The sequence below is a fragment of the Anser anser genome, assembly GCF_964211835.1.
Source record: "Anser anser genome assembly, chromosome: 13".
Taxonomy (NCBI): Eukaryota; Metazoa; Chordata; class Aves; order Anseriformes; family Anatidae; genus Anser; species Anser anser.
In genome coordinates this window covers 21,461,307-21,487,143 of record NC_139734.1, presented here as the reverse complement: position 1 = coordinate 21,487,143, position 25,837 = coordinate 21,461,307, and the positions used below count along the sequence as shown (strand labels likewise).

At 41.9% G+C, this 25,837-nt stretch overlaps 1 long non-coding RNA gene across 1 annotated transcript; it reads right to left on the bottom strand.

The window, feature by feature from the left end:
• Positions 1-17,602: 17,602 nt before the first annotated feature.
• On the bottom strand, positions 17,603-22,203 carry LOC310880622. The gene is made up of 3 exons (XR_014571824.1): positions 22,133-22,203; positions 21,936-22,020; positions 17,603-19,080 (listed from the first exon to the last, which is right to left on the bottom strand). It is a non-coding gene; the product is annotated as an uncharacterized lncRNA (long non-coding RNA).
• Between the last annotated feature and the right edge of the window lie 3,634 nt (positions 22,204-25,837).

Here is a 25,837-nt window from a genome sequence, read left to right as displayed (position 1 = left end):
TTAGAACGATTTTTAACTGACTAAATGATCTCGTCTGCGGTGCTGCATAGGCTTAGCAAGGATGAGAACAAGCAGCAGTGCCCCCTCCTACCTGAAATACACCACGAATCAGATTCCAGGGGGGTTTCTAGCTCCCTAAATCCTCTGGATTTTTTCCTTCATTTAGGAACATCATTCATTAAACAGCTACAAAACTAAATTAAGAGAAAGCAGTAATATCTGATTAGAGCCAAGAAAAAAAAAATCAATAGCTCAGCATGAGCAACTAAGAAATAGAAAAATATTCTAGACACCTCCAAAAGAGGCGTCTTAACATAAAAATCTTAGCTCATGGGAAAAGAGGCGTTATCTGAACTCTAGTTTGGTTTCAACAAGTGGTATTAATAAATGTGCGTTTGTTAATTCCTTCTCTAGCTCTGCCTGGCAAGCATTTTTCATTTCCAGGAGTGAACTGCTGTCTGGTTTAGTGGTGCAGCAGTGCCTCGCGTGCCTCTCTGCACCCCACTCTGCCTGCACGGCGCAGGGAAGGAAGGGATGCCTTTCTCTTTGGCTTTTTGCAGGTACTTGTGGAGGGATGGCCTGCGGGACCCAGCCTGCTGGATGGGCTCCTCTCCGCTGCCACCAGCGGCACGCACGCCAGGGGACTCAGCGTCACGGCCGGACTCCTGCCGGCTGAACACTGGGACTAGCAAACATAAATACAATTTAGTTTTGACATTGCTTGGAAATTCCAGCCAAGAATACCACCTAGGATGAAGGATGGTAAGAGAACTTGCAAGGCAAAAAATAAACTTTCTTGGGAGGAATGCCTGTGCTTTATTTAGAAGGGTCTAGCCAAAAAACGTTCAGGATACTGTCACATTAATTTGGGGACTGCAATGCTAAGCATTTGGGGATAGAAGCATGATGCAGTTGCTTTTAATGTGATAATGCCGAGAAATAATTTTATTTGAGGAGTAAAAATATTTACAGGAAGAGATGAATTTTTCCTTCTACCACTGAGCCACAAGGCTGGAAAGCTGTGCATGCAGATCCAAGCCTAGTATTTTTATAATCTCTCTCCATCTGCTTTACGGGATATATTTTCCCTCCTTTCCATTGCTAGCAAGATCGTCTTCCCTCTTTGTCCATTTCCTTTACTCTTTGCTCAAGTTACCATGGAATCCAAACACCGCTTACTGGCTCGTCTGTACGTGTTTGAAATCTGTTTGATGGCCATTACAGGAGACATGTTTTCAGGTGCAATAAGGTGGGAACTTCTGCTTGGACATGGAGGGACAATAGATTTACTCCGCTGCAGAGTTTATTCTTACCAGATGGAACTGGAAGGGACTATGCTGTGTTTCTGCTCTGGAAAGGAACTTTCTCCCTAAGCAAATGTGATGGCTGTGTGAAAAGCCCCGATTTAGACCATGTGCAGAACATATTGCTGTGCCACCTGAAAACTGTTAGCGTTGGAGAGCGTGTTGTTGTAGATGACTTCAGGGAGCAGATGTAGCACATGACCGGGACTGACTGTGGAACACGCATCGTGCCTGGGACACGCTCCTTGCCCTGCAAAAAAGGGCATTGATTTCATGGTCAGCAGAGAGAACAAAGGGTACCTGGAGAAAGCCTGAAACTTCGGAGCAAAGAGAACTAATGAAAAGCAGAGAATGCTTGTTGCTGGAAGTCGCAAAGAAAAGCACCGTCCGTCAGTGAGCTCGGCTTGCCAGTGATGGTGAAGCCTGTCTGAACCACAAAATGTTGGTGGGCTCAGCCCATGGCACGCTTCGGCTGGTGGAGGAGGAAGCTGATCTGCATTCCAAAGCTGGCCTATATTTCCTACTACAGAGTAAATAATGCAACATATGCGTGTGTTTGTTGGAGGTAACAGAAGAGCAGATCAAGGCACGCCATCCTGTGACGGCTTCGCTTATGCTGGGTGATGTTCACCTGGTTTTCAGAAAGTGTCGTGGCCTCCAGAGCAGTGTGAGATTCCCTGCAGCTGGAGCAGCCCGAGCTGTGTAGGGTGGCAGCAGGGACTGCTGCTGGGATGTGAACACCTCCATCGGGTAAGTCTGCAAAGCAGTAAGAGACCCAGTGCCCAACTTAGGGCTACTCTGTCAACAGCGGCACAGATTGATCATTATTTACCCTGAACAATTTACCACTTGCATTCTGAAGAAAATTAATTATTTCAGTGATAAACTCTGTTACAGAATTGATGATGCTAAATCCCAGATATCAGACTTTAAGAATCCACAATTAAAAAAGCTGTGAGATGTCTGCATTTTGGTGGCCTAACAAAAATAGGTAGTTGTCTATATTTCTCCTAATCTCAGGTAGTTTTGCTCCTGTTCAAAATGTAAAACAGTTTTGTTGCTTAGGGAAATAAACAACAAAAAATGATGATTATCTTAGTTTGGTTATATGGCCATGATAAAAATTAATTGGTCACCCCAAATTAGTATTCAATGCAAATAACACTCAGTATGAAAAAAGGCTGGTAAAACATCTACCAAAAATGTACATTTGCAAATCTTATTCTAGAAAGACAATTCACAGCACCGAGTTTACTAAAATATTATTAAGGTACATGATGGAGATGGATATGAGGTCAGGTGTCATGGGAGCCTGAGCAAACACCAAGTGAAAAATTTACAAAAGGACTCCAGGCATGAATTCAGTACTCTTCTTTTTTTGCTTAAACTCTTTGCACCGACACAAAATGGGCTTTGGGTCATTATGATATTTCACATGTGGGATTCCAGATGAACATATGACATAGATTCCTTTTCCTCCCTTCTGTTCTCCAACCCTCAGGAGGAATTTGGTCTCCACAGCTCCCTCACTCAATATATAAAAAAACATCCAGACGTCATGATAAAATGAGAGAAATTAATGCTAATAAAATAAATGTTAATATACCTTCTTAATATACCTATTTTGTTTGTTTAAAACTAAAACAGTATTTAAATTTTATATAAAATATCCACATTTTAGGACATCTTTAACTAGAAGAGAAATGATTTGTTATGAGAAAAGCCTCCTCAAGGATTGATATTTTGTTCAGTGCCTCAAATGTAGACAATAAAAATATCTTTATAGGACACAGGCAAAGAACCAAAAGCAGACATCATTTGGGGGTGGGAAGAAGAGAAAAAAATCCAGAGTTTGGTCAAAGTCTACATTAGTCATGCAGCCCTTCGGGGAAATTATCACACTAGATATCAATGATAGCTACCTCCTATTAAGAGAGTACATTAAAACTGTGTTCTGTACACATAGTAGGAACATTCTATGAACTAAAATAACAAACAGAGTTTTGAAGCCAAAGAGATATAAGATCTCCAGAGGAAGCCATGGCAGCTCCAGAGGAATTCGTGCCTTACAGAAAGACATAAAGACACCACACGTGGGACTACCACGTGGTAAGGAATAGTTCAGATACGGAAAAGCAGAGCTCTCTGCTATGAGTAGCACAGAGAAATTATTTACTGAAAGTCATCCCAGTGAAAAATGATGGACTGCTGTAGATTAGCATCAAGTAGATTTTATAATCTAGGATTATGCATTATGGAATGTGAACAAAACCAAAGACAGAAAATAACGATGGGATAATCCCAGCTGAGTCTCTTGAAAAGGAAAAAAAAAAAAAGCTAGATCCCACTAAAAATGATAAATAAATAAATAAATAAATAAATAAAATGTATCTGAAATGTTCAGGTACACTAATAACAACAGTTAAAGACAGAAAAGACACCAGCTGCGCTACATCTCTGAGATCTGACTCTTTCCTGGGACTGACTGGTAGAGTTTCAGCAGCCACTATGGAAGTCTGCTTCCTGATCTGTAAATGCTGGTGTTTTTCACTAAAGCCAGAGAAAGTTAGAAACAACAGATTTCAGAGGAAAAAGCCTCTAACTCACGGACCCCATCTCTATTTCCACTTTGTTAAGCTGAGAAACTCAATAGCCTTCTTTGTGCCTACGGCTCTCACTTTTCCATGCTGCACCCACCTCTCTCCATCCTCCCTCAGTGTCACCAGGAGCATCCAAACGGGTAGACATCAGGACTTAATCTCACATGTGCATAAAGGAAAAAGAACTTGAGGATGTTAAAACAGTTAAAACAGCAGAAGCTAAGACACCTGCCTCTGACAGCTAGGAAGCGTGGAAAATCTGGAAACCTTGACCCAAGTGGGAACAGTTGTAAGAGTTGATGCATCTGAATAGATTTGCCTATAGGAGCAACCTGGAATAAATCAGCCAGAATTCATATGCATGCCAGTCTGCACAAGCCTAACTCCTTGCCACTAACACAAGACCCTCTGGCTCAATTTCAGACCTTTGCAATGAATTTCGTGCTCTATTTTAAAGCAATTTTTTCTTAGCTCCAGTTGCACACACAGTAGATAGCAATGACCCCTCTGTGCTCTGAGGGCATCCTGCTGCTGCTGCACATCATTGAAACTGGCTCAGTCCTTCAACAAAGGAACATTACTTTGACTACTTGAGATAGGTTCACGCATGTCTTCAGCACCCTGCAGGCTGTGCAGAGTTTCTAGGCTTCTCCAGGAGTCCAGCAGTGGCCCTTGAAAGAGGTCCAGTTTCCAAACTTCTGCAACCTCACCCTGCACCACAGAGGAAACCTCACCCTCTCAAAACACCATTTCTGCAGAGGGAAAAGACATTTCCCTCCCTTTTCAACAAGTACCAACTAACTCTATTGATTTGATCCTTACTCAAACCTCACTCACTGGCTTTCTGTAAGACAATTCTTGCTGCAAATGCTTTTATTTGAAATAATAGTACCAAAATACACCCCACTGTTGCCCTTCAATAGGAACTTTCAGCTGCTCAACAACATGAGTTTTATTTATTAACCTTCCACAACTAATACTTCTGCATGTCCGTGGCAACATATCTGGCGTTATAATCACTCTTTTAGGCTGTTAAAGAAAGATCACCCAGAGCCTGGTCTTATTTCTAAATATATCCATTTTAAAATGAATATAGGAAAACATTATTTACTGAGTATTTAATGGAGTAAACCCCATATTTGCACATGAAACCAGCATAAGTTTGCCATATCACCAGGCCAGCTGGTGGAAAGGATCTGGGAGCTAACGAGGAAGAATTGCCTCCTGGTCCCCATCTCCTCAGCACACCAGGGTCATTCTGTCCCCTCGTGGCCATCAGGGCCCAGAACACAGCAGTGAGTTGGCTTCCCCAGGTTGGTCCATGCTATGCTACCACATCACACAGCAGCATACCAACCAGCAAGCATATAGAGAAGACAAAAAGATGTGAAGAAGGCTTCAGGAGATCTCTTCTGAGATCTAGCTTCACTGAATGATATACAGGGAGAAGGGGCATATCATTTGGCAATTGCAAGTTGTTGATGGAAAGATATTTCTTAGATGCTGAGAAAAGCTACAGCGAGAATGAAATTCAGAGTTGTGTAAATGGGGAACATGGAGAGTTTCTTGTCATACATTTTGGTTTTCCCTGCCACCACCCTCCCTATACAGGGAATGTTATAGGATGAGAAGATCCACGCTGACTGTAACGATGCACACACACACACACGATACACATTATAGTTTCGCAGATGCAGTCTCTTGGTACCTATTTTACTAAGAATATTCATGTCCATTTTAACCCAAATTAAGAATTCCCTAGCCAGATCAGCACCAAAAAGCAGAAGCAAATGTAACTTAATGACACGATTTGAAAGGTCATTTGCCAAAGTAAGGCCCCATTGAACTGAGAGTGCAGAGTAAATGAGAAAGAATTAGGCCCAGAGAAAACTATTGCTATAGCAACAAAATAATTTATGAGTGTGTGTATAACAAAGCCAGCGCCACTGAAACACGACGGGAAGAGGCTTGTACCCACTTTAATAACATCACGTTTCCCTTTGCAGTAACTAACATACAGAAAGGAAGGAGCGCACTCTCATTTTAGGGTTTTGTTTTTGGACTGGCTTTATCAACACCGCTTGGCAGTCCTCAGTCACTGAGGGACATCGCACACCCCGGTAGGGAAGGCACAGCATAATTAACAGACATAATCACGCGTTAACGGGCATCTCCCCCTGACTGAAACTGGGGGCTGCTGAAGTTGGTGCTGGCAATCCACAGACAGCTCCGTCCCGATCTGTGTGCAGAAAGGCGAGCGATAGCGCGGCTGCACGGCCTTTAATTTCAGCCATCGGTGGCCTCCCACGGTGGGGTGCAGCCACCCTTAATGTGTGTTGTGCTAATTGGAAGGTACTGCAGCCACCCTTAACGTGTGTTGTGCTAATTGGAAGGTACGGAGCTGGCCGGGCGTCCCGGCCAAACAGCACTGCCAGCCCCGCAGCAGCGCACAGAAAAAACTTTCTGCCTTCTCCTCCAGAAGATCAGTTTAAAAGTTAGAAAAAATTTTTAACATCACCATTTATCCTTTAAGGCTATAAAAATATGCCAGTGAACCCCCCCCCCCCCCCAAAAAAAAAAAAAAGGCTTAACGCATTGCCAAAGCACTGATTTTATTCTTCATTATTCCCTCAAACCTGCATTTGAAACTGAGGCTTCTGATCTACCGAGAGCTGTTGTTTAATGTATTTCTGTATGTAGATCCTGGACAGAGACCATTTTTCTTGCCTCTCAGGTGGCTCGTATAGCGAGATTTATGTCCATTACGCATAAATTCCTTGCAAGATTGCACTAGCATAATCAGCAGAAAATCTGAGAAAGCACCACCAGGGACGCTTGGGCTCAGGCCACCTTCTTCAAGCCTCAAGAGCTTTGATCCAGAGTCGTTAGTGGCTCACTGTGGCCCTCCTCTGCACCTGGAGAGGCCCCAAACCCCCCACAATTATCTAGTTGGGGTTCCACCACCCACATCCCTCGTGCAACACCAGCGTCATTCTCTCTGCCTTATATTTATCGCCTCTTATTTACACATCCCCGAATTTTCTCTTGTTTTGACTGCAGCTGGCTGACCTGCTCGGTGTTGGGTGACGTGCGGAGGCTTTTCTCCACGTGTTTCTGGTGCCTTGCCTGGCATTGCTCACAGGCTGTCAGGGCTGGTTTCAGAGCACGTTCATCTGCCCATGCCCTGCCCAACGGGAACCATCGCTATCTCACCGGCTGCCTGTGCCCAGCTCTGTGTCATTGGCAGTTTTCATCTCCACTGAATATGTCCTAATGAACAAAATTAATTCTAAAGCATTTCTCTCAATTGTCAGGGTGCAGCATGGGTTCTGGGACCCTTGGCTTGAGACCTCACAGCTAGGCCCCATCCCACCCCATGGTGAGGGGCCTCCAGCCAAAGTATCCCCACACAGCAGAGTCAAAACAAATGAAAGAAAAGATTTAGTGCTACAAGCTCACCCTCTCCTCCCGAGGACAGGCAGAAAAGTGACAAGGTTGAGGCACATCTCCTGCATCTACGCTCTGCTTCCTGGTGTGGGTCTGCTGGGGCAGCAGCTGGGTGGGCCCTGGGGGGATTGCCCCAGCGCCTGCAGCACCCCAAGCTGCCCAGCTGTCCCCAGGTCTCCGCTCTCGTGGGAGTGTTTCCTAATTATTTGGTAGGGGCGGCATCTACCTGGTGTATCCTGGCTTCATAGCATCAGTGAAGTTATCCCGCAGGACCCAGAGGTTCACAAGCGTTACCTGAGCTGCATGCAAAGGTTTTTGCTGTGCAAGTTGGGTGTCTGGGAGCTGTTCCTGATTTACATTGCAGCTGATGAAAAAATAATTGTACACAAATTGGTTTTGGCTTTTTCAAAAATTAGTTAGATTATTTATCAGCAGCACTGCCACTACATCTTTACAGAGATCCTTAGTTTTGCTGACTGAACAACCACGATTTAAAAAAAAAAAAAAGATGAATTACTTTCAGGCAATGGGAAATCATCTCAATGTAAATAACTGTAGGGGCAAACAGTACTCTTTGCTACTTGCCAAGGAGCAGCTGCAGAGGCCCACAAAGCAATCCTCAAGAGGAACGAGATGAGCTGCACCTCACTTCAGAACGAGGCACCTACGGAGATGAGCTCGTACCCAGCTAGCGAACGTGTTCCTCCAGGAGATGACTCACCCCATTGCTCAGCTGGCTGCTGAGGAAGCCTTACAACAAGTTCTGAGTGATTAAAGCAGGTGAAAGAAATCTGTGTCCTAATCAAAAGCAAGGCCTTTGAGGACTATACTTGATTTCTTCAAGTAATTCAAATTTCACGTGGTGGCTTCCCATTTCTGCAATTCCCATTTGCACCTCTAGGAAGACTGTCCCTTCTATTTCGATTAAATGTATCAATACATAAATATTTGGCCTCTCCTCGTTGCAGTTTCATATTGATACTGGGTCAGTGGTGACACTGAACAATCTCCACTGCTGCTTGGCCACTTGACAGAGGAAAATCCCCGCCACTCGGAAAATACAAATTACCCAGGAAGTCCACAAGGGTCAAATTAAACTGCAAATCCAAAAATCATTCTGATGAACTCTATTTAAGTACTGTATCATATCAGTTAGATGCTTCTGGTTTTCCATTTCAATAAAACATCAAAATAAATCCCCGAGGTTCTGCCCTGTTTTCTTCTTCTCTCTCTGCTTTGACCACGTCCTGTCCTTCCCCATCCCTGTGCTCGGAGTGCATCAGTGACCACAGAGCCCCCAGCAGCACCCTCCAGAAGAGCTCCTCTCTCCAGCAGACAGCAGCACCCACCTCCAACGTACCCAAAGATGCTTCGGAGGCCTGCGGTGCAGGAGCAGCATCACCTCCTCTCACGCTGGGGACACCACGAGGAGCAAAGAGGAGACCGCTTGGACCTTAATCCACCCAGCAAAACCATCCACCCACAGCTCAGCCTCTGCGTAGCCCAGATACGAGGCAGGAATTTCATTTCTGCCAGAAAACTCGATTAACATAAAACTTTTAAACCGCTTTTTCCATGGGCACACTCTTTGTATTACGTTACAGTTTCTACAAGCTCAAACACCTTTTTTTTTTCTCTGACATCGGATCGCTGCCAAAATTCGACACGCAATGCTTTTTAAAGCCTCCTGTGTCAGTGGAAGGTGGGGTTTATCCTCTTTAGGAGCCCCTAGAGGGAGACATGACCCATATTTTAGGAGGAGGCAGGCAGCAGCAACCTGCTCCGGAGATGGGGCTAGAGTTGGCGTGGCCGAGCAGCCCAGCCACGGGGAGAGTCGCCCACTATGGCCACATCAGTCGAAAACTTGGCTCTTTTTAGCTAGGTGCATGGTTGTCCCCTTTATCTCATGATGGCAATGGTATCTTAATTAGAAGAAAAACGATTTTAAAAACGGTGGAGAAAGATCAGGACTGGTTAGCAGCACATTTGCATGGACAATAAAATAGCACCAATTCATGAAGATAAACTACATGGAAGATTAGTCTGAACTGCCAATTTCTTAAAATGTTTCTCATTTCTTGGTTATGGCTATTTTTGCAAATTTCCCTTTCAGAAATCACATTTCTTTCAAATCAGATCATTGCCCTAGGGTTGTTGACCTTTATTTCGCCCATCTGGAAAACAAATGAAGCAGGAAGGATAACAATATGAGATACTAATCAGAAGTGCTGTTTGTTTTTTTGGAAGCTTGATTTCCAACTTATGCATTTCCCCCTAAAGGCACTGCCAGCAGTATGCTGGATAACCCCTCTGAAAGGAAAACCAGCAGCTTGGCCAAAAGCCTTTTTCTGGCATCTTATCAGTGGTGGAAAAAAAAAAAAAAAAGCCAAATGAGTAGTAAAACCGAATGCAGCTGTAGGGAAGCAGCAGGTAAGATACCTTGACATTGCCAGTAGAACCCCTTCCTTCCAGATTTGACCTAAGAAGTTCTACTGGAGGGCTAACACGAGTGACAGGCAAAGATAAAACAAACTATTGCTGTTAGCTTTGGTAAAAGAGATGCAACCCAAGATTATTTGTGAATGGAGTGATGAAAGTAAATATGCATGGAGAGAGGAGGGGTTCGTTAAGCTTCTTGAGCCAGAAAGAAGAGGGCCCAAAGACCAAAGCAGGGAGATCAGCTTTTCTCACCGAGCAACACCGGCTCCCAAGGTGTGGGTACAGCTGAGCAGCTCATTTTGTTAGATTTGAAGAGGAATTTGTTAATTTGGAGGATCTGAGTCCCATAGTTCTAACTCATGATTTTATGAGTTCATTCAAGCTGGAAATAAACCAGATTTGGGGAATGATAGCAAGACTTTAAATTTTTTATTATTAGAAATCTGTGGGTAGGGAAATCAACAGTTTTAGGCAGCTCTGTTAAGAAGGGAATAACATGTTTTAGTGTTCATTAAACGCTATTCTCTTCTCAATAATCTCATTGTTTTTCTTCCCCCCACATCTCATGCAGCTATTGGATTAGCCTTAAAACAGGTCTTTGTGGAAGAGCCTCGCACACAGCTATACTGCTGGGATGTCTTCACCTCTCCTGGGGCAGCCCCCAGCAGCCCCCTGGGGCAGCCAGCTCTGGTTTGTCCTAAAAGGATTTGGAGGGATCAGCACTTGGCTGGACCACTTGCTAACTTGGGCAGAGCACAAGGGAGCTGTGGCTCACGAGCTCCGGTGGGGATATCCACCAAATTAAACACGCGCCGCGCGCGGCTGCAGCAGCAAACAGCAGAGGCATTACGTATGCAGCTCCTGTGCCTGCACACAACCTTGAATATCAGAATCTTCTTTGATGATAAATAGTATAAATGGTGGCTAGGACACTGAACTACCATGGGATCGTTAGCATACCCCTGTACAAGCCACTGAAGATGAGCAGAAGGGATATTGGTGCAGAGTCTCCTCTGAAGGACAGACTGCTCATATCCCATAATAGTAGATTCCATTTAAAAATAGCAAATGATAGTCAGAGGAATAATAAAACCTAGAAAATCATACCAAAACCCAGCAATACATCAAAGCCATTTTAATAGCTCTTAATACAGTCACTGACACAGCTACTGTACTTGTGAGGCTGGATGATGGAACAGGCAGAGGTTTCTGGTTTTACATTCATTTCATCCTAAAAGTTTCTGTTGCTTCTTGCATGTAAATTATAGATAATGATTGTGCTGACAAGAGGTTGCACTTAGCTGACTCTGCTATGAGGTAAAATTGGAAGAAAATACCTGGCTAAAAGAACTTTCCTCATTTTTTTTTCCTTTGGAGGAAAAAAAAAAGACAAGATACAAGAAGTTAATTGCATGGGGGCTTCTTATAATTCTTGGTTGGCTACTGAACCAGTGCCATAACTCAGTGCTTCTGGATACTAAGAGAGGAAACGTTATTTGATGTAGTAGGGACAATCCCGTGCTTATCAAATCATCTTGCTTGCCTGTAAAGCTAAGCTCCAATTTATGATGTTTTATGAAGCCACAGATTGAGCTAAGGCTATAAAAATTGGGACTTAATATTCAGGAATAAAAATGCATAGAGTACCACTGAAGTGACATTTTTTAAAGGACTTGCATCCTCCTTGCATTAAATATAACCAGGGAGCGTGACAATAATGGCATGCTGTCCACTGGAGAAAACCTAAGACAAACAGCACAGGTTTGTGATTTCTGAAACATGGGGACTTTTTGCTGTGCATGTATTAAGGCAGAATGATGGGCCATATAACAGAACAATGGCTAATAAAGCACTTGTGCATCATATAGCCCTTAGCAAGTTTATTTGTATTTTTAAGCATTCTCCCTTGGAGGAAGCAGAAAAGCCTCTCAGAGCACATCTGCCTGCCAGACTGATTTTTTTGTTGTTGTTGTTCAAGTGACCACATGTACAGAAAGAAAATGAAAATTTACATGAAGCTGTCTTGAAAACAGTCCTTTCACTTGCCCACCTGAAGAAAAGGGTGAGATTCCTTTTTCCTGTGCTCGAGAAAAGGAAAGTAAAAGAGGAGGAAATTTTTCTAATCCATTTCTGCACCCTCCTGAAGCATCACTGCATCCGACACTTTCCCACCACCTTCCCTCACTGCTCCTTTATTATAGTCATTAGGAGAAGACACCCATCTACTTAAATTATATCTTTAAGGCCCTGATGGAGCAAAGCACATAAATACCTGTTTAATGTTAGACCTCTATTGAGCAAAACATTTAAGCATTCACCTAACTTCCAGAGGTGTTCATATGACTTAACGGCTGCTGAAATTATTGCTGTGGAGAGATGGGGTTATTTACATGCTTAATGTTAAGTGCACTACTGATGTAATCTTCTGAAACAAGGTTGAAAATCCTTAGGAAAAAATAACTAAGACAGCAATTACACAAGAATTGTTTAAAGCATCACTTGATTTTTACTTTGAGATTTTGGGATCTAATTAAGAAGCAGGACTGATGTGTTCAAATCTGTCCTGCTGGCTACCCACGGGATTTGAGTGCTAACTTGCTTAAGCTCGTTTGAACAGTCCAGCCTTGATCATTAAAGGGATGTGCTAATGGCAGATGTGGGCACCACGCCGTCCTAAGGAATCAAATGACTTAGAGCAGTGCAATACCTGAAGTCACTTTTAATATGATTTAAAGATATAAACTTGTTCTCTCTCTTAAAATGTCTTAAGGATATGCACAGATATCCTCGCTAGGAGCTGCCTGCGCCAGGAAGAAGTTGCTCCCCCAGCTGCTCATTAAAACCCTCTTGCTGGAGGTTTTGAACTGATCTGTTGGAAACACAGTTCAAATGAGCACTTTAATTCTCTCCAGGCAATAAATAAATAAATAAATCAGCCGGGATAGCTGGGACCAGAAATTCAAACAGTTCGAGCCAAGCTGGCTGGAAGGGGCTAGGAGCAGAGCACGCAGGCAGCGGGGAGGGGGCGTCAGCCGGCCCGAGAGGGCATTGCCTCTCCCAGGAGCTGATGCTGTGCTCCCATTCCTACTTCACGAGTCAATCCTTCGCATGCTTAAACTGAAATTATTTACTGCAACATAGGCCCAGAAAGACTTAATTATTTTCAATGTTTTTTTTTTCTTAGATTATTACAACAGAAACTGCACAAGACATGGGGAAGGGAGCACATGGCTCAGGACAGAGGACCCTTTAGTCCAGCTCCTCTGTCCATGGTTCATTATGTGACCACAACCAGAGGTGACTGAACAGGCATCACAAGCACATTTCAGGTATTATTTTTGTCCACCTACACTTCTGAATTTGTGGCACAGCCTTGTACTCAATATTTAGAGTCTGTGGTCTCCTACACACCGTCTCCATGTACTTCTCTGGATCTGACAGGGCTAGTAAAAAAAATAAAAATAAAAAAAACTAATCCATGCTGAGGCAGAAAAACAACTCACTAAAACACCATCTAAAACAGGAGATTTGAACTCATTGAAACTCTATTATATGCTTGAGTAACTTCTGGAACAATAGAAAGCTATGCATGATTATGTAGGCAAGTAGAAATATGCAAAGCAGATGTTGTCCTTACTGCCACACGTTGAAATCTCATCACTGGCCTGGAGAGCATTTTCTCTGTGATTGTCTGAGGTGGTCACGCCAGGATACGATGGTAATGGTGCATCTTTAAGCCAGGTACTCCAGCTTATTAGGTGTTCGATGTGACTAAACGTACACTTGGTAGAAAGCAAAATTATCAAAGATTGAGTGTCATTGCAGAAAGAGAAACTAAAGCTCCAGGGCTAAATCCGATATGCAGAGTAAGTGAAATATTTAAGAGGAGAAAATGGGCTGCTGGCATTAGCATGATCTAGTCAAAGGGCAGCTTATCTCATTTCCATTGGATATGGTTTGCTCTAGATCACCTGAAGCCTAATTGTAAAATAGGCATTTTTACTCTGTTCCATTGTCATTTGTTTGTTTGTTTTGTTGCTCTTCAGTCTACTACTGTAATGAGAAGACTCTAAAGAAGATTTCCAATAACAAGTCTCCATCATTTGTTATTTTCAGCAGATTTTCAGCCTGGGTAAACTAGCATAGCATTACTAGGTATTAGTGGAAAAGCACAAGTTGATGGCAGCTCTGAGCCTTAGCTTAGATAAAAAATCTCAGCAGAGAATACTAAATGTGTGTCCATTTACCAGGAACAAAGGTCACTTGTGCAACCTCAGCTGGCGTCAGTGAATTCAGCAGTAGCAACACTTCGCCACAAGACTGTAATTCGTACATAATAGATGAAATAAATAAATAAATAACAATAAAAAAAAGTTTGGGAAAGAAATGTAAAAGACAAAAAGTCAGACTCCTAAGTGACAATAACTGAAGAGGCATTTAGGCCCACATGTGCAAATTTAGAAAGAAATTTTACCATTAAAGAAGGTAAATCCTGGAAGTAGCTCCTCTGTTTTCCTGGTTTTCCCCCTTGTATGAAACCAGAGGAATACAAGCTCCAGGCAGGGAATGTTTGAGTAGAGCTGGAAAAAAGTAGAGCTGGAACAGAAGCAGAAAGAGTGGAAGAGCTTGGGTTTTAAAATGTGGTGTCTCAAGTCTGCTGTTTTCAAAAAAGCCTTGTACCTTACACTTTACAGTTTTCTACCACACACACTGGATTTTCAGCCTTGATAACTTCATCAAAGTTGTGATCATTTGTATTTTTCTTAAAGTCTCAGCTGTCTTGAGACAGTGTTATTTATACGATATCCATTAATCTCAGCTCTCTTGCTTTTAAAAAGTTATGGTCCTCAGGTTTTCAGAGCAAAGCTCTAAAATATTGGCTTTTAAGGACAAAGAAAAGAAGGCAAGTAACTTGCCTTTTCTTTTAAAGTCAAAATCCTAATCAGGGGGAGACCTAACTAATCATTTCTAATCTTTTAATGATGGGGTTTTCTTACGTGCCGTCAGCACACGTAGAATTGGAAAGCCAAATGGGTAAAGGAAAATCCATCATTAGCAATGATGTCCCTAAATTCCCAGTTTTGACGGACATAGTGGGAAAACTCACAATACTTTTTATAGTTTATTATATATGTATGTTTCACACAGTTGCACCTGCAAATCACACAGTTACCTGCCCAGACTCACCACCTGTGGTTGCAGCCCTCCAAAGGAAAATCCAGTGTCCACAACTAGCAAAGAGCACAGACCGTGCACAGGCTCTTCCACCCTGCCGCTCAGGCATAGCTCCCGTCATTTTTCTCTTAGATAGAAAGCCCATATCAGGGAGGAGGTCCTGGGGTGGTTTTGTTTTTAATCACTCTCTCATCTTTTAATTCAACTAAGGAATGAAGTTCAACTGCTCACAAATACACCCATCACCTAGTCACACGAACGCCTGCCTGCAACTGCTCAATAAACCAGAAAAGCACTACCTTCATTCAGGTAGTCCATCATTTCAGCAACCCAAAGAGTTTATAGAGACGATTGTCAAAGACCCCATCATTTTGTAGTTAGTATAATTAATAAGGTGTGCACAAAATCTAGAAGTGTTTTAACACATGTTTGCAGTTGAATTGCATTATTGTTATGTTATAATAAAAGAGAGCCACATGTTAACAGAACACCAGGGACCCAACTGATGCAACTGTTAAACATCAATAGGAAAATCAGAAGGGAAAATATCAAGTTTCCTTTAAAATCATTTTTGTTTTCGGGAGCTGTGACTTTTATTTAGTAGATTTTGTTAAAAAGCCTCTGTTTATAAAAATTATTGGGTAGTGTTGGCTGTCAGAAAACATAAACAGGCAATTAGTGCAATAAGTAGAACGATACAATGAACTCCTCCTGGCAGTTCCCTGTCTGGAGCCAGGCAAGGCCCTGATTCGATGAGCAGTTAGGCATGTGCTTAAGTCCACACCATCGTCCTAGGAGCCTCCCGGGACTACACACAGGCACACATTAAAGTGCATGCAAGAGCTTTGTAAACGCTCAGAAATATCTTGAGGAAATGGGATTGCAGGAACGGTCAGTGATTTTATTGCGATGCGGTACTACCTAAAATCCACTTTGGAAAGCCTCCCGGAAGCATAAAAAGGTTCTGCAGGCAGATTGGATTAATTTTAACGGATTTAGCCCATTTGGTGAACTAAGAGAATTTGTTTCTCTATCTTCCTGCCCTCCGCCTGGATTCTGCACTGCCTTTTCCTACAGAGTTTTGGTGGTAGAGGCATCTGGCTCTGCCTACAACATAAATGGAGCGTCAGCCTTCGCAGGGAACATGGGTTTATGGACTGTGGTAATATATGAAGGACAAAACAACCCTCACAAGAGAGATGCGATTAATTGCACAGTGTCATCCAGTTATCTGCATTTCTTTCGCTCTATAAAACCCAACGACCCTGATTTCTTGCATGGAGGCCTGACTATCAGCCTGTTCTGAAACTGCTCTCATTAGCTTTGCTCTGGAGCCAGACATCTTCAATCCTTAAAGTTACTCTGGTGAGCATGAAGACAACAAAAACCTGCTAAAATTTGGTGTAACGCTTTAGCACATTCTGGGTATTGAGAACGCCTGGATGGGACCAACACATTTGGCACTCCATGCAGCTGCCCCATCACTGCTCCCAAGGCACAGGTCTCCTGAATTTGTTCTCTGAAGTGGGGGCTGTCCTGGGAGGCATGCATGAGGGATATTGAAGTGAAGCGTGGGGGATGGATTGGTCTGAAATGGCTCTGTTCTTAGGAGGTGCTCACAATGGGGAAAAATCTGGAGGAAGCTCCTCATCTGTAGATGAAGAAATGGGCAAATGCTGTCAAGAAGGATGTCCTTTCTTCCTCCCTCCCAAAATAAAGTATAATTATATATATCTTCTGGCAAGTCCACCAAAGCGGGGGAGACATTCCTCCTGGCACCTGTGTGCACCAACATATGCCTCAGATTTCATTCAAGTTGAAGGGAAGCACTGACAATCGGATATGACCGTAAGAGGGGAAATATTACTACTACTATTGGCAGACCCCTTGCTTCAGTGACTCCTCATCACTCAAAGCACCAAGCCATCTTCTCGAGTCTATCTGATCGGAAAGCTACTGCTCCTGGGGAGGGGGATCCAGAGCAGGGCTGCGCACGACCCCCGTTAGCTGGGCTGACTCTTGCCACTTTGCTCCTTCCCATCCCTGTGTTTTGTACATACTAGAAGTTGACCTAACTGGTTCATCCCGATTCTAATTGGAGCCTTTATGTTAAATGCAAAAGTACTTACAACCTACACTTAAAAAGGATGTGAGTCATGCAATGAGGCACAACACTTAAACCCTGCTCATCTATAATATATATTCCTATGTACAGAAAGCATGGACAGTGTCAAATGAAACACGCAATTAGTCCCCCTCTAACAGTGAGCAGTTCAAACTGTAACATCATGCCAACCGTGATTAAGAGTGATACAGCACATCATCATTGTCAACACTATTCAGCCAATGTAAACCTTAGTTAGAAATGTACTTGTCAGAGAAAAATGCGCCTTTGATTTCTATTACACTTTCCCCAGTAATTGCTGTCATCAGTGGCAGGTTATTATTACAGTTGAATAGAGTTTCAGTAATTACTTTTGCACAGATTCTAACAGCTTTTAGATTGAATGATATTCTGACAGTTTGAATACTCTTGACAACAATTACCTTTTTCCTGGTTAACACTGATTCAGGAAAATTAAAAATTAAATCTGTTCAGAGGAAACACTTATGTATGGCACTAGTAAGTGGGTTGATACAAAAATGTGTAAATTACAGAATGACTTAGAATAAAAAGTTCTTTTGCTCTTCCTCTTATGCTTAAAAAAAATCAGCACTTAGTGTACATGCAGTACATGCTGGTTAGATTACCAGTAAATGACGAGAAATAATTTAAAGCACTTCTAAATCCACTTCCTACTGATCAGCTTGAAATGAAGAAAACACTATTATGGGGGAAGGCTTGTTGCTCCCACCCTAATTTTTGTCTTTGGTAACAGTCAGATAACGGCTTGTGGCTTTCAAACCATTATTCTTAATTTCATTTCACCGGGTTATTCAAAAAGAAGCAAACTGTCTTATAGTGGTAGCCTAGAGAAAGCCAGCATGTTTGTTATTTCTGAAAAATTTATCTAATATTACAGGGGTCATAACTCAAATGGCTTGATTAAAAAAAAGTCGCATGCACACAGAGCTCTCCAATTTAATTTCCCTCTTTGACAGGATAACTGGCCTTGCGGATAAGGGAAACATAGTAGATGCGATACATCTTGTTATTAGTAAGCTTTCTGATACTGTTTCACATGACGTCCTTATAATAAAACTAAGAAAATATGGTCTAGAACTAGATAAAATTACCATAAGGTGAGTGAACAATGGGCTGAAAAACTGCTCTCAAACAGCAGTTATCAATGGTTCACTGTCAAATCAGGAGGAAATTTCAGGTGAGATTCCTCAGGGATCTGTCCTTGCTCCAGCTGTGTTCAATATTTTCATAATGACTCAGTTAAAGGGAAAGAGATTACATTTATAAAATTTGCAATGTTGAGGAGCTGGGATGGTGGGAACCCTTGGGAGGTCTGGATCAAAATCCAGGAAGATATTAACAGTTTGGAGTGATGGTCTGAAATTAAGATGAAATTCAATAAAGCCAAGAGTAAAGTGTTACACTTATAGAGGAGAAATCAAATGCAAATGGGAAATAGCTAGTAAGGGAGCTGTATTACAGAAAAGAATTTCAAAGTTATAGTTGCCTACGAGCTGAGCATCAAACAAAGGAATTAAACTGTTCCAAAAAGGTAATTTCAGGGACTTATTAACAAGAGCATCCTATGCGAGACCCTCAATACGGTGAGGTCTCAACTGTAATAATGTGTCCAGTCTTGAGCTTATATTTAAAAAAAAAAAAGAAATCTTAAAAGTCCAATGGAGAAAAACAAGAATGGTCAGGGCTGAAGCGTGACTCATGGGAATAGGATGATGTACTTTAGTTTAATAAAGAGAAAATTAGGGGGAGAGATAATTAACAGTCTTGCAGTTAGTGAAAGTCTACTGTTGCAATCATGCTGATTAACCGTGCTTGATGTCTTCTATAAGGAAAGTCAGAGACTGAGTTTATTTTTGGCAAAGAGGGTTAGTACATTTGTTCTGAGGTTTGAAGACAATTTCCACAGCACGAGGACACGTAGACGACGATGTGGGCAAGCCTCTCTCCCTCTAGATGGAAGGCAGGCAGGCTTGGCACAGAAAGACAAAAAAAAAAGACCATAGTCACTGATGCATCAAACTCATCCAGATACCACACTGGATAAAACACGCATAAAAAGCCAGAAACACTGCCAACATGTATTCAGAAAAAGTAGGTATGGGCATACAGAACAATGAGAGCCATCTGAAAAATCATGGATCTTTTCAGGTGTTCTTTTCAAATTTTATTTCCCATTGACTTCCTGTGTTTTCTATCCTCAAATTATATTTTGAATATTTCCTCTGCAACGAAGGCTAAAGACTTCCACATTACAGAGTGCCAAGGTTCTGCAATGTCACTTCCTATGACACAAACTTAGAAAAAAAAAACATTCTGTAAGACTTACGATCGGATCATTACAGGTGGTGACACTGAACCAAGTGGATAATATTTATTGTTTGTTACCTGAGTTTTATCAGCTAGATCAAAAAAGGTATGACTAATACATGACTGAAGAAAAAGAGTTATAGTAACACAAAACACAGTGCTCCACCTCTCCTTCCCTGGGGCGACCTGCGCAGGAAAGCAGCTTTCAGGTAGCGTTGGATAGGAACTCCTTGGTTTCTGGTCACTGGATGTCATCTACTGAATAGGACCAAAACTGGCAAGGAGTGGATGATGCCCTAACTCCTCCTCCACACCCATCCCAGCCAAAGTGCATGGGGACATCGTACAAGGCATCGGGCAGATGTGCTGCACTACGTACGGAGTCTGTCGCAAAGCTGTGACTGAGCCTCTAGCCTTCAATGCCACCACCTAATTCTGATCTACATGTGTATTAAAATACCATTGTCTTTTTTCTCCTCATTAGAATTATAGATTTAGTTTATTGTTATGCTTTCCATACAGTCTTCTCTTTTTATTAGCATTGTACAATCTGTACAAAAGCAAAATTTAGTCCTTTCAGGGAGCTGAAAGGAAGCAATCTTTTACATGACAAATCCAACATTATCATATGTAAACCTCATTTACTATGTAATGTCTTCCTGTTTCCAGTTCATTAATTGAATGAAACCTATTTTCACATTCTAGTAGGCAGCAGTGTTCTCCAAGTAACATAAATGGTGCTTTTAGGTTGGAGAAAAAAAATAAAAAGATGTAACGCTAGAAAATATTTCACACAATGATTGGTTGAAAAACCTAATGATTTCTGGGATGTTTTGAGAAGTACAGTGAAATATATATATATATATACACACTGTGAATATATATACAAACAGTATATACACCAGTGGCTGGTGTCCAAAGCTAATAAAAATATTTTTATCCAATTAGCAACTACAAGGTAACAACTGAACTTTTCACGAAGGGAGTAATCTCACTTCAGTAAATGCGATCGCGTTGCTCGGCATCAACCAAAGAAGTAGGCAGGGTCTCAAGGCAGAGCCCACCCTGTACATGGGGGGACCCCCTGCCATGCATCAGGGCTACAAAAGACCCCAAATGACCAACAGGAGATATCTGAGACTTCATTTCTGGACAAAAACAGTGAATTGAACACAATGCGTGCTGCAGATTGTTGAGGTGTAAACGCATTAACACAAAGTTACTGCTTTAAGATATCTGGGGCAGCGCCACATAGGAATTATCAGGAGAAATTGGCCAGGAAACACAAGGCAGAGAAACTTCTCGGCTGGAAACCAGGATCTCAGCATCCCAAAGCAGACAGAGATGAGCAACGGGTAGGGGACCTTCCAGCTCAATGGTGACAGCAAGCTGTCGGGATGATGCACCACCACGACACGCGATTGCAGCCCTAGGAACATCCCCTTCTACAAACAGGGAAGGATTAATGCTCGTGCCCTTGAGTGAACCACTCCCAGCAGCAGCAGACAACAGCCCCACTGTTCAGTTCGCACCATTTTAGAAGGTTTTAGGCTCTGGGACCACGGTTTCATTTGCATAATGCAAACAAGCCAAACAAAACTGATATTAGAATGAGAAAAATCGGCAATTTAAAATTGCCTACTACATCCCTTTTCTTTTTGACCTCAATCCAAAGCCTTTATAAGCCAAAGAAAAGACAAGCTCATAATTAGTGAATATGACCAGTTAATGGGTCTATTCTAAATGAGCTTTTAAATAAAACAATAAGCAAGCCTGGGAAAAAGCAACTTACTGGACTATCTGAGGCCAATTTTTTTCAAGCACAGGTCATGTTATTTTAAAATCAATTCCTTTTAGCAATTATTTCATCAGGACTTTGTCATTCCAGCGGGAATGGACCAAAACCTCTTAGTGCCAAATAATTTAATCTTAGTGCATCTAAAACCATATATTCTTCAGATGAAACCCATTCATAATATGGTTGGTTTCTTATTTTTCTTAACAGGAATATTCCATGACTTTGTGAACAAATTACATAAAGGAAAAGAGAAAGAGTTCAATTACACGGCTTTTTTTTTTTTTTTTTTTAAATCCTAATAAGCGTAATACTGTAGAACAGCTTGTTTAGAAAAATAAAATTCCAGCTGACTAGGAGAGGAGGAAAACAGAAATAGACAACTCCAAAATGGTTATGAATAGCCAAATTTGTCACCATGCTAGCAATTATTAGAACAGACAACATGAAAATCTGTATAACACTCCCAAGAAACAACTCCTCAACCCCTTCTTGGTACACCTCATAGCCTCACCTGGCTTTAAACTGGGCACAATCCAATACCATCACAAAGATTCTGAGTGCAAGTCACATTAGCATTACTCTTTCTAATACCCATGGTAGGCTTTTTTTTCTTTTTTTTTCCCCAATTAAAAAGAGAAGTTGCTGTTTTTTCTGTTGAAAGACACCTGCTTTTTCCCCCGTTTCCACAATGATGTTGCAGGCTTCAATACACAACTTACCCTGCAGAGCCACACTTGTGCATGAAAGAACTAAACTCTGATGGTTACGGGGAACAGACATATTTTCTAACAGTAGCTACTTGGCCTTAGAGCAAAAAAAAACAACACGTTGTTAGATATCACTGAGCACACACAACCTGCCCACCTTCCCTAGCCCTCAGACAAGGGCCAGCAGAGCCCCATTGCCCCACGCTCACCCAAACCATGCTCAGCCCAGCCTGCTACCCCTGGTATCTCCTTCCAGCTGCTCCCCAGCAGGAGATGTTCTCCTCTCCCCATTCCCACAGCTGACTGCAGCTGAAACAAATGAGACTCTCCCAGGTCTTGACCATGAGATTGAATAAACAAGTTGCATTTGCAACCTTTCAAGATGCATCAGCAATAAACACCAAGTGTGACAATAACCACTAGTTATTTCCCAAGACCCCTTAGTTACAAAACCATCACCTGGCCTATGGCACAGACTAAGTGAAGGCAACGTGTGTGCTGATCAGTTTGTGTCAGCATCTAGTTCTGCCAGGAGACTCCGATTAACAGCTTTCTGTCCCTATTCAAGTATCTTTGTTAGGAGTAGGTCTTTGCTCTTTTAGACCCTGATCCAAAGCCTTTCAAAGCAATTGAAAAGTCTCCCATTGATGGGAAGGGTGTGTGCCCTCGCTAATTGTTCCTTTCACATTAGAGTGAAAACAAATTCTTCAGCTTTCATTTTAAATCCATGAAGCACAATCCCTTGATATGCTAGACCCTTATTTTAAGTATGCTGATGAGGAGAGGAGGACAAAGCCCAGGACAGAGGGCTGTGGGTAGGCTGAGGGGATGTATGCTATACATAGCACGTGGTAAGACTTGGTACGTGGAAAGGTTTGTATTTTTTACCCAGAAAGTCTCCAAATGTTGTAGGGTTCAGAAGTTCCCAGTCTCCTCTACATTTAAAATATCTGTTGGTTTCCAGCAGACCTGAGCACAGAAAGCCACCCTGATGCTCCCCATTATCTTCCCAGGAATCATTTGCTTCTCCCTGGGAAGCTCTTTCAGTTTGCTCTTCTCCCAGACTGAGGTGTCATCTCTATTTGAGACAGAGTTGTGGATGGAGGAGAGTGAAAGGTCTAGAAAGCCTGCAAGCTTCAGCTGGAGTATCTCAGTGCCAAAAAAAGGTATTGAGAAATCACAAGATGCTTTGTCAAGACCAAGAAACATGGCTGATGAATGGAAATTCACAAATATCTTAAATATAAAACAATTAAATAAATGTCATTTTTTTTTTTAGAAAGTTAAGTTTTAACTGAGCATGTTTCTCTGCAGCTTCACAATGTTGTCTCCTGGGATGGCAGACCTGGAAAAAGCTCATGAGAGAGAATAGCTAAAGGCTGTCTTTAAAATGACTAAGATCTTTGCCCTAGGAAGGAGATGAACAGGCTGGAACTAACAGATATTTCCATCTATAGGTTGAAAAAGATTACAAAAACGTAATGATAGAAGTACATGCCTGATTTTGTAGGAAGGCAGGAGTGAGCATGCTTGACTAGAGGAGCCCCCAACCCATGCAATCACACATGCATTCAAGGATGGCAGACCACTCTGGACAGACCATCCATCCCCCCATGACATGAGTACTGCTACTTTGGCAGAAGAAGGAGGTCTCAGAGAGAGATAAATATATAAAGTGTAACAATAACCTACAAACATACCTTTTAAAAAACACCTTCTTAGAATGAAATCATTTTTCTTCCCTCCACAAAGAGGGATTTCACCCTGGAGTTGTTTCTAAAAGATAGTGAAACATAACAGATGAATGCTGCCTTGCATAAGGAACACACACATGCATTTAAATCACTTATATTTTACTTTTTTATGATGCAATTGTGAATTGTGTTATTTTGCATTTGTAATTAGAGGTTGAAACAGATGGTAAAGGCTTGGTTTAAAGTGATGTACTGGAGTACACAGCTCTGTGTATCAGGTCTGCTGCTCCACTGAGTGCTGAGCATGGAAACCCTACGAGGAGCTGGTCAGATAGCAAAGTGTTCGCTGCACTTCAAAGCATGCTGAAAAGTACCACAACGGACTCTCTAGAATGTCAATAAGCATTTATAAAAATCTATTATTGTTTTTCCATAAAAGTGCTCTTACAGCATTCTTGTTACCATGCTCTAATTTTTGCAGTTGGGGTATTTATATTGCAAGAGATCTAACTGTATAATTAATATAAAGGGAAGAGAAAAAATATAAATAATGCTCATAAGATGGCATATGTGGGTTTGAAAATTCCATTGTTCACTGTCTTGGAGGCCAAGGATTTAGAGAAGAAGTTGACACAGAGACTGAAGTGCACAGAGGTCTCACAGAAGCTTCACATTTTATCAAAGTCATGAAAATTGCACCAGCCCAGACCCCAGCACAGGCCTGCTGCAGGAGGAATAAAAAGCTATTATTTTCTGAAGACTCTTCTTTATGAAACTATTTGGTGATTTCTGACCATTTTAGTGTGCTGGTGTCCCCATCACTGAGGATCTGCTGCAGATTATTTGATAGCGTAACCTTTCCAAAGGTCTGACAAGGCATCTGACAGCATCCTATTGCAGGAATACATCACACCTGGTCCAAAGCCCCGTGAAGTCAACAGAATGACCTAAAATTTACTTTTTCTATTCTACGTTCTCTTTTACTGTTTGATTCTTAAATTTCTACCACGTTACCCAATAGTTCAGGAGAAGCATTACTCCGGACAGTATCAAGACCAAATGCAGTATTTTCTTAAAATACAGTAGCACTGTTAAGGGGAAAAAAAAAAAAAGACATGAAAATAAAAGGAGAAGAAGCCTGAGTAGCACATGAAGAAGCAGACATATATTTCATATGTGCATCAGATTTTGCTCTGAAGAGGTTTGTTTTATACAGCTCAGTTAAACCCAGACGACATCAAGCAGGGGATCAATAGCAGCACAAACAAGGTGTCTCTGCTTGTTTTTTGCAAACTTATGAAGCAGTCTCCAGATTACAAGACAGACTAAGGTCAGAAGCATTGCAGCATCATACTGTTATACACTGACAGCAGAAGCAGCATAACTGCAGAACTTGTCAATAATTTGTATTCCACAGAACACCACTTAAGGAGCTAGAAATGCTTCAAACATCAAGAAATGTGAATTCACATCACTGCTATGAGACAGAAAATGTAATCTGTCCTTTGAGGAACCTCAGAATACCTGTCCTGTGAGTGCTGAAAACTGAGCATCAAAGATGGAAACAACCCCAGTAGCCTGATTTTCTAGCATATGGGCAACCACAATATGCTCTAGCACTCAACACTTTTTAAATAAGGTGAGCTAGATCCAGATTTGTGTCTGCTTCAGTGCAACCTGAATTGCATTAAAATAAATAAATGCCAAAACAACCAAAAAGTTTCATTTCGGTGCTATAATTCCTGGTCACCAGAGCTGCACGAGGTGGGTGAGGTCTGAAAGCTGCTCTGGTGCTGCAGAAGAGCAGCTTGTTGGTCATGCCAAGCCACCAGGTGACTTAGAAGAGAGTTAGTTGTTTCCAGTGCAGAACATTCATGGTCCTGGCGTGATTTCTGCCATCACTGCCAACACCGCTGTATGGTTCAGACAGCAGAAATGGGAATGGTACAAGGCTCTGGGTGTACCCCTGGAGCCTCCGAGTTCAGCATGAGTACAGCTTGTCCAAATCTCTCCTAGCATCCCACCATCATTTAATGGAGATCCATTTCTCTCTCATTTAAAGTACGTATTTTTATTTATTTATTTATTGAAAGGGTTGGTGGTAGGACAAAGATTAATTATTTAAAAATGACACAGTATTTAAGAGGTCTTACAAACCTGAGGACATACATAACTAGGAAAGCATAAATTCCTAAACTACTAAGTGGTCATCTTGGTCCT